The following is an 8,857-nucleotide window of genomic DNA, read 5'->3' on the forward strand; positions in this document are numbered from 1 at the left end:
TAAAATACTTTGTTAAAAAGAATAGAAAGAGTCACGCTAGAAACATAATCTTTTTTTATACTTTAAAAATTAGGAGAGGGAACCTCCCCTATCAATGGACTTGGGGAGTGGCATGCATGCAGAAAGGGGAGGTAGGGTGGGATCGGGAGGGGAGGAGGGAGGGACTTATGGGGGAATACAAAATGAATAAAGTGTAATTAATAAAAAAAGAAAAAGAAAAAAAAGATTCAAAATAAAAAGAAATTTTACATTAATTACAGTTTATATCCTTTTATCCCAGCTGTAGCTCCCTTCCTCAATCCCTCCCAATTCAACCCTTCCTCACTCATCTCCTCCCATGCTCCTCTCCAAGTCCACTGATGGGGAGGTTGTCCTCCCCTTCCATCTGACCCTAGCCCATCAAGGCTCATCAGAACTGGATGCATTGTCCTCCTCTGTGGCCTGGCAAGGCTGCTCCCCCCTCAGGGCAAGGTGATTAAAGAGCCAGCTACTGATCTCATGACAGAGACAGTTCCTGTTCCCCTCACTAGGGTACCCACTTGGATACTGAGCTGCCATGGTTTACATCTGAACAGGAGTTGTAGGTTGTCTCCATGCATGATCCTTGATTGGAGTATCAGTCTCCAATCAAGTCTCCAAATAACCCTGTGCCCAGATTTTTTTTGGTTCTATTGATCTCCTTATCAAGCTCCTGTCCCCTACATGTCTTAATATCTCCCCCTTTTTTCATAAGATTCCCTGCATTCTGCCCAAAATTTGGTTATGAGTCTCAGCATCTGCTTTGATACAATGCTGGGTAGAGTCTTTCAGAGGCCCTCTGTGGTAGGCTCCTGTCCCATTTTCTCCTTCCTTTGTCTATCCCATTTGTCTTTCTGAGTGAGTATTGATTATCTTACCCAGGGTCCTCCTTTTTGCTTAGCTTCTTTAAGTGAACCACAATCTTAAAGCTTCTCCTAGACATCAATCTTTTTTTTTCTTTTTCTGCTCTTCTCTCCTGAAGGCATGGCATAGTTCATATCACTTTCATTATGCTTCAGGACTTTACATACTCTGAAAGAGAGGACATCCTAGTAAACCTCAAATTCTTACATTTTGCTAACAAAAGACTTCACAATCTCCCCGTGTTAGCCAGTTTTTAGTATTGTCTTATTAGTCTGGAACTCATAGAGAAACAGGGAAGAAGCCATCTTCTTGTCCTTATTTCTCATGGTGTAGATATAAGGGAACGCATGCAGCTCAAAAAGAATTGAATAGATACATGCCCAGTTTTAACAGTGTCAGAATTTTTTCAGATAAGGTCAGTATAGTGACATTTCTGGCTGGCATTTACTAACTTTTAAGCACTGGAAGAGAAGGAGAAATCTTGTTTAGTATTATTGCTATTTGAGATCTCTGAAGAATTGCCTCTCTGCTTAGCAAGCTTTTACTCCCTTTGCATCACATTGCTATTATACACACAGAGATTAATTTCTGTCTGGACCCTGGGAGTTCCAGTAGATTGTTTTTGATGACTAAACTAACTAAACTTGGAAGACATTAGTACTGGATTTCTCAGAGAGTCAGAAGACTTGCCAAGAGGATGTTTGTAGGGAAGCCAAGGCTTTTTATTGTACTGGTGATTTCACACATGGTCTAAGGAGAGGGGACATTTAATTCTTTTATCCTGCAGAAATCACCACATAACAAATTGAGAATATGAGCCTCTCGAGAAATTATTCCTCCTGTTTCTAATTCGTATTCTTTGTGCTGAGTTAGGTTGAACACTGTGTAGTGGGAAGTGGGACCCTAGACTGCCTGTTTTGCTCTGTTTTTGACACCTCTCAGATTCTTCATAGTTCTCTTGTGGATTTTTTTTTATTTGTTGTTATTTCTTTTGTTGTGACATTTAGTAGTGCATCCCAAGTGCCTAACATGAGATAACCATTGTGCTGTGACTATCCACTTATAATTTCAATTAACTTACTATTACTCCTTAAAGTAGATAATAACACAATTTTACAGAAAATTTTGAGAGCTTTCTTTAGTGATCTGAGTAATGAGAAAGACACCAATGTCCCTACTTCTGGATTACACATTGAAGTTTCTAAAGAACATGTATGAATGTCTATAGAAAAATTGAAATGCCACTGCAAAAAATGTAGATTTCAGTGTATCAAATAATTTCATTTGATGACAGATTTATCGATTAGTTGTGAAGCCAAAATCTGAAAACTATGCATATACTTTTGCCAAAGATAACCACGTCATCAAAAACCTAATCCTTCACTCATTTTGTTGTATTGTTTTAAGGAGAAACTTCAAGTACAACATCTTATTAAATTACATACACAACCCCAGCAATAAAAGTCAAAACCATGTTTTTTTTTTTTTAAATTTTGACTTTGTCTTTTCTTTAATTGAGATATTAATGAGAGAATTTAGGGCTGTATGGATGTGAGCTGAGTTTCCTACCATTATGATATACCCTAAGAATCTTTTTGAAAATCGAATTTGTATGCATTTTTAGACTTTCTTACATGAGTACATTGTATTTATCCCATTTCTATCTCTCCCTATCCCTATCCAACATCTTGCTGTTGAATTCATGGACCTCCTTGTAGGCACTAGGTTTTAAACTCTACTTTATTTGAGGTTCCTTAAGCTTCTACCTCCCTCCTAAGCCTCCAAACCTAGGTAGGTGAGAAAGAAGGTTGGAAGGGAAAAGGAACATTGATCTTTTTAGAGAAGTTTTGGCTAGTTAGGATCACTGGGTTCTTGGGATATTTAGGAGTTCAGTAACTACAAACAGTAATACAGCAAGATGAACAAGCTGTCTTCATCCTATAAATTAAAAGTGATGAATACACATTCACTTGGACAATTTAACCTGTTTTGCCAAAACTCAATAAACTTAAAGACACAAAAAATATTCAAATTCAACTGACACATGGAATTAAAAACATAAATATTAAAAGTACTTAGTTAAAATGAATAAGCAACAAAGGCAAACTTAATAGAGTAGAATATACCTTGTTACCTTAAATACATTCAGATGAGAAAATTTAAAACAGAATAAAGTAATTGTAGGAAAGAATCAAAGAAACAAATATTTGAGTTACTGGGTTTTAGAAGAGACTTGAGAATACTACAGTAATAGGAGAATTCAGAGTTTATTCTAATCAAATACCCAAATCTAGAGAAGATTATAACATCAACGTGCAGATAGGTAAAATCACAGGTGAACTGTTTCAAATATGTACACTGCAGACTTACTGTACCAAGTTTTCAAATTCTAAGTAAAGTTTCTGAAGGCAAGATACAAGAAATCAATAGCACAAGTGAATATCTTAAACCTTCAGACAGAACACTTCTAAGTAGAAATTTACAGAGCAAGAGAAATAAAACTAACAATTTTCAAGGCACCTGCAGAAAGGAAAAGCCTACCAAAAACACAATGACCAATAAAGTAAGCAACAAAGCAGCAACAACGAAGAGCTAAAGGCATTTCCAGATAAAGCAAAGTTATGAGACTATATTCACACTAAATAGTTCCTACAAGAAATAGTAAATAGAGCTCTTCAAACCAAAGGAAAAATATTTTAAATAGCGAGAAAAAAAAACGTTTAAAACTCACTTAAAAAATTATCAGATAAATGAATTCACAATTATTTAGCATTGCAGAGAATATTTGATTTTTTTATTTTTTTCTTTCATTTTTCTTTTTTTTTAATTTTTTATTAATTACACTTTATTCATTTTGTATACCCCCATAAGTCCCTCCCTCACCCCCTCCAGATCCCACCCTCCCTCCCCTTTCTGCATGCATGCCACTCTCCAAGTCCACTGATAGGGGAAGTTCTCCTCTCCTTTCTGATCTTAGTCTATCAGTTCTCCTCAAAAGTGGCTGCATTGTCCTCTACCATGGTGGCCTGGTAAGGCTGCTCTCCCCTTAGGGGGAGGTGATCAACGAGCAGGCCAATCAGATTATGTCAGAGGCTGTCCCTCTTCCCATTACTATGTAACTCACTTGGACACTGAACTGCCATGGGCTACATCTGTGCAGGGGTTCTAGGTTATCTCCACGAATAGTCCTTGGTTGGAGTATGGGAAGTTCCCTGTGTTCAAATTATCTTGTTCTGTTGCTCTGCTTGTGGAGTTCCCATCCCCTCCAGCTCTTACTATTTCCCACTTCTTACATAAAATTCCATTCACTCTGCCCATCAGTTGGCCATCAGGCTCAGCATCTGCTTTGATAGTCTATACTGCAGAGGCTTTCAGAGGCCCTCTGTGGCAGGTTCCAAGGTTGTTTCCTGTTTTCTTCTGGCTTTCTTAGGCCCTCTGTAGCAAGTTGCTACGTTGTTTCCTGTTTTCTTTTTCTACTGATGTCCATCCTCTTTGCCTTTCAGGATGGGAATCGAACATTTTAGTTAGGGTCCTCTCTTTTGCTTAGTTTGTTTAGATGTACAGACTTTAGTGGGTTTATTCTATGTTGTATGTTTATATGAATGAGTATATACCATGCATGTCTTTTTGCTTCTGGGACAACTCACTCAGGATGATCCTTTCGAGGTCCCACGATTTACCTGCAAATTTCATGATTTCCTTATTTTTCATTGCTGAGTAATACTCCATTGTATAAATGTACCACAGTTTCTACATCCATTCTTCAGTTGAGGGGCATCTGGGCTTTAAATATATATATATATATATTTAATTTTATTTTATTTTTTCTTATCAGTTACATTTTATTAACTCTGTATCCCAGCCGTATCCCACTCCCTCATTCCCTCCCAATGCCACCCTTCCTCCCTAATTTCCACCATGCCCCTTTCCAAGTCCACTGATGGGGGGGCGACCTCCTCCCCATTCATCCGATCCTGTTTTAACAGCTATCTTCAGAACTGGTTGCAAAGCCCTCCTCTGTGGCCTGACAGGACTGCTCCTCCCTTGGAGGGTGGGGAGGTCAAAGAGCCAGTCATTGAGTTCCTGTTAGAAATAGTCCTTATTCCCCTCACTATGGGAAACCAATTGGTTAAAGAGCTACCACAGGCTACATCTGAGCAGAGGTTCTAGATTATATCCATACATGGTCCTTGGTTGAATGTCAGTCTCAGAAAAGACCCTGTGCCCAGATATATTTGGTCCTTGTGGAGCTCCTATCCTTTCCCCATCATACTAACTCCCCTCCATGATTCCCTGTACTCTGCTGAAGTTTTGGTCATGAGTCTTTTTATCTGCTTTGAAAACACTGCTAGTTAGAGTCTTTCAGATGCGCTCAGTAGACTCCTGTCATGCGTTCAATGCATATCCCATCTGTCTTTCTAAATGAGGATTGATCATCTTACCCCAGGTCTGCTCCTTGTTTATCTTTTTTAGGTGTATAGATTTCACTATGTTTGTCATATCTTATAGGTCTATATAAGTGAATATATATATACCGTGTTTGTCTTTCTCCTGGGATATTTCACTCAGAATGATATTTTCTAGATCCCACCATTTGCCTGCAAATTTCATGATTTCCTCCTTTTTGATTGCTGAGTAGTATTCCATTGTGTAAAAATACCACAATTTCTGTACCCCGTTGATGGACATCTGGGTTGTTCCCAGGTTCTGGCTATTGCGAATAAAGATGCTATAAACATGGTTGAGCAAGTATCCCTTTTGTGTACTTGAGCAAAGTTTGGGTATATACCTAGGAGTGGTATAGCTGGGTCTTGAGGAAGCACTATTCCTAACTGTCTTAGAAAGCACCAGATAGATGTCCAGAGTGGTTGTACCAGTTTACATTCCCACCAGCCTTGGAAGAGAGTTCCCCTTTCTCCACAACCTCTCCAACATGTGTTGTACCTTGAGTTTTTCATCTTGGACATTCTGATTGGTGTACGGTGAAATCTCAGGGTCGTTTTGATTTGCATTTCCCTGACAGCTAATGAGGTTGATCATTTCTTTAAGTATTTCTCTGCCATTCGATATTCCTCTGTCGAGAATTCTCTATTTAGCGCTGTTCCCCATTTTTTAATTGAATTACTTGGTTTGCTGCTTTTCAGCTTTTTTAGTTTTTTGTATATACTGGATATTAGTGCTCTGTCAGATAAAGGGTTAGTGAAGATTCTTCCCAATCTGCAGGCTGTCATTTTGTTTTGATGACGGTGTCCTTTGCTTTACAGAAGTTTTTCAGTTTCATGAGGTCCCATTTATTGATTGTGGCTCTTATAGCCTGTACTGTTGGTGTTCTGTTCAGGAAGTTGTCTCCTGTGCCAATGAGTTCTAGGCTGTTCCCCACTTTTTCTTCTAACAGATTTAGAGTATCTGGTTTTATGTTGAGGTCTTTGATTCACTTGGACTTTAGTTTTTTGCAGGGTGATAAATATGGATCTATTTTCATTTTTCTGCTTGTAGACATCCAGTTGGACCAGCACCATTTGTTGAAGATGCTGTCTTTTTTCCACTCAATGGTTTTGGCTTCTTTGTCAAAAATCGAGTATTCATAGGTATGTGGGTTTATTTCTCAGTCTTGTATGCGGTTATGTTGATCCTCTTTTCTGTTTCTATGCAAATACCATGTAGTTTTTATTACTACTACTCTGTAGTACAACTTGAGATCAGAGATGGAGATACCTCCAGATGATCTGTTGTTGTACAGAATTGTTTTGGAGATTCTGGGTTTTTTGTTTCTCCATATGAAGCTGAGAATCTTTTTTCCAAGGTCTGTAAAGAATTGAGTTGGTATTTTGATGGGAATTGCATTGAATCTGTAGATTGCTTTTGGCAGGATGGCCATTTTCACAATGTTAATCCTACCAATCCATGTGCACAGGAGCTCTTTCCATCTTCTGATATCCTTCAATTTCTTTCTTCAGAGACTTGAAGTTTTTCTCAAACAGGTCTTTCACTTGCTTGGTTAGTGTCACCCCAAGGCACTTTATGTTATTAGTGGCTATTGTGAAGGGTATTGTTTCCCTAATTTCTTTCTCAGCCCTTTTTTCTTTGGTATACAGGAGGGCTTCTGATTTTTTTGAGTTGATTTTGTATCCTGCCACTTTGCTGAAGGTGTTTATCAGTTGGAGGAGTTCTCTGGTTGAATTTTTGGGGTCGCTAATGTATACCATCATATCATCTGCAAATAGTGACACTTTGACCTCTTCCTTCCCGATTTGTATCCCCTTGATCTCCTTTAGTTGTCTTATTGCTCTGGCTAGGACTTCAAGTACTATGTTGAAGAGGTATGGGGAAAGTGGGCAGCCTTGTCTTGTCCCTGATTTCAGTGGGATTGATTTAAGTTTCTCTCCATTGAGTTTGATGTTGGCTATAGGCTTGCCGTATATTGCCTTTACTATGTTTAGATATGTGCCTTGTATCCCTGATCTCTCCAAGACTTTAAACATGAATGTTTGTTGGACTTGTCAAATGTTTTTTCAGGATCTATGGAGATGACCCCGTGGTTTTTTTCCTTCAGTTTGTTTATGTGGTGGATTTCATTGATGGATTTCTGTATGTTGAACCACCCTTGCATGCCTGGGTTGAAGCCTACTTGGTCGTGGTGGATGATATCTTTGATGTGTTCTTGGATTCGGTTTGCAAGTATTTTATTGAGTATTTTTGCGTCAATGTTCATTATAGTGATAAGTCTGAAGTTTCCTTTTTTTGTTGGGTCTTTGTGTGGTTTATGTATCAGGGTGACTGTCGCTTCATAGAATGAGTTTGGTAATGTACTTTCTGTTTCTATTTTGTGTAATAATTTGAGGAGAAATGGTGTTAACACTTCTTTGAAGGTCTGGTAGAATTGGGTGCTGAAACCATCTGGCCCAGGGCTTTTTTTGGAGGGGAGACTGTGAATGACTGCTTCAATTTCCTTGGGGCATATAGGGCTATTCAGTCTTTCTACCTGATCTTGACTTAATGTTGGAAGATGGAATCTATCAAGAAAATTGTCCATTTCATTTATGTTTTCAAATTTTGTGGCATATTGTCTTTTGTAATACGACCTAATGATTGTTTGAATTTCCTCAGTGTCTGTAGTTATGTCACCTTTTTTTATTTCTGATTTTGCTGATTTGGATAGATTCTCTCTGCTTTTTAGTTAGTTTGGCTAAGGGTTTGTCTATCTTGTTGATTTTGTCAAAGAACCAGCTTTTTGTTTCATTGATTCTTTGAATAGTTTTATTTGGTTCTAATTGATTGAATTCAGCCCTGCATTTCATTATTTCCAGCCATCTGCTCCTCTTGGGTGTATCTGCTTCTTTTTTTCTAGGGTTTTCAGTTGGGCCATTAAGTTTTTTGTATATGATGTTACGAATTTCTTCTTGCAGACACGAAGTGCTATAAATTTTCCTCTGAGCACTGCTTTCAATGTGTCCCATAAATTTGGGTATGTTGTGCCTTCATTTTCATTGAATTCTAGGAAGTCTTTAATTTCTTTCTTTATTTCTTCCTTAACCCAGCTGTCGTTGAGTAACAGGTTATTCAGTTTCCATGTGCGTGTAGGCTGTTTGTTATTTCTGTTGTTGTTGACGTCCAGCTTTAGTCCGTGGTGGTCAGATAAAATTCAAGGGATTATTTCAATCTTTTTGTATCTGTTGAGGCTTGCTTTATGACCAACTATATGGTCTATTTTGGAGAAGATTCCATGTGGTGCTGAAAAGAAGGTATACTCTTTTGTGTTTGGTTCAAAATATCTGTAGACATCTATTAGGTCCATTTGATTTAGGGACTCTGTAAGTGTTTTTATTTCCCTATTTGTTTTCTGTCTAGTTGATCTGTCCCTTGGTGAGAGAGGAGTGTTGAAGTCTCCTACTATTAAGGTATTAGGAAAAATGTGTGATTTAAGCTTTAATATTGTTTCATTTACAAATGTAGGTACTCTTGTATTTGGGGTATA

The sequence above is a fragment of the Psammomys obesus genome, unplaced genomic scaffold, assembly GCF_907164565.1.
Source record: "Psammomys obesus unplaced genomic scaffold, mPsaObe1.curated_primary_1811, whole genome shotgun sequence".
NCBI classification, from domain to species: Eukaryota; Metazoa; Chordata; class Mammalia; order Rodentia; family Muridae; genus Psammomys; species Psammomys obesus.